The sequence below is a fragment of the Triticum aestivum genome, chromosome 7D (assembly GCF_018294505.1).
Source record: "Triticum aestivum cultivar Chinese Spring chromosome 7D, IWGSC CS RefSeq v2.1, whole genome shotgun sequence".
Lineage (NCBI taxonomy): Eukaryota > Viridiplantae > Streptophyta > Magnoliopsida > Poales > Poaceae > Triticum > Triticum aestivum.
The window spans coordinates 202,293,814-202,295,318 of record NC_057814.1 but is presented as its reverse complement, the minus strand read 5'-3'; positions in this window follow the sequence as shown (position 1 = coordinate 202,295,318).

Below are 1,505 nucleotides of genomic sequence, written 5' to 3'. Positions count from 1 at the left end.
ATAATATGCAAGGTACACACAAAGAGGGAGAATTCTGGCAGCTGGAAATCTGGACCTGGAAAAGCAGGTTACCTATTCTGCACAACTCCAAACAAGCTGAAACTTTCCGGAGATTTTTATGGAATAAATGAGGAATATTGGAGACAATAAGTACTAGAGGGGGCCACCCTGGTGAGCACAAGACACCGGGGCGCTCCTGGGCCCCCAGGCGCGCCCTGGTGGGTTGTGCTCATCCAGCCCCACCTCAGGTGCCCATCTTCTAGTATATAAGTCATTTTGACCTAGAAAAAATAAAGGAGAGGAATTTTGGGACGGAGCGCCGCCGTCTTGAGGGGAACTTGGCCAGGAGCACTTTTGCCCTCCGGTGGAGCGATTCCGTCGGGGGAACTTCACTCCCGGAGGGGGAAATCATTGTCATCATCATCACCAATACCTCTCCCATCTTGGGGAGGGCAATCTCCATCAACATATTCAACAACACCATCTCATCTCAAACCCTAGTTCATCTCTTGTGTTCAATCTTGTTACCGGAACTATAGATTGGTGCTTGTGGGTGACTAGTAGTGTTGATTACATCTTGTAGTTGATTACTATATGGTTTATTTGGTGGAAGATTATATGTTCAGACCCAATATGCTATTTAATACCCCTCTGTTCTTGAGCATTATTATCATTTGTGAGTAGTTACTTTTGTTCTTGAGGTCACGGGAGAAATCATGTTGCAAGTAATCATTTGTGAGTAGTTACTTTTGTTCGATATTTTCATAGTATGTATGTTGTGATTTCCTTAGTGGTGTCATGTGAACGTCGACTACAGGGCACTTCACCATATTTGGGCCTAAGGGAATGCATTGGAGTAGTTATTAGATGATGGGTTGCGAGAGTGACAGAAGCTTAAACCCTAGTTTATGCGCTATTCCGTAAGGGACCGTTTGGATCAAAAAGTTTAATGCTATGGTTAGAATTTATTCTTAATACTTTTCTCGTAGTTGCGGATGCTTGCATGGGGTTAATCATAAGTAGGAGGTTTGTTCAAGTAAGAGCAACACCTAAGCATCGGTCCACCCACATATCAAATTATCAAAGTAGCGAACACAAATCGAATCAACATGATGAAAGTGACTAGATGAAATTCCCGTTTACCCTCAAGAATGATTTGCCTATTATGAGAGACCATTTTGGCATGTCCTTTGCCTCAAAAGGATTGGGCTACCTTGCTGCACTTTTGTTACTACTATCGTTCCTTGCTCGTTACAAATTATCTTGCTATCAAACTACTCCGTTACTTACAATTTCGGCACTTGCAGACATTACCTTGCTGAAAACCACTTGTCATTTCCTTCTGCTCCTTGTTGGGTTCGACACTCTTACTTATTGAAAAGAGCTGCAATTGATCCCATATACTTGTGGGTCATCACTGCCCCAGTCCCTGTAGTGGTTACCGATTTCGACAAGGTTCTTGCAGGCCAAGCCTGTAAACTTGAGCGCTTTTACATTGTCGGAGG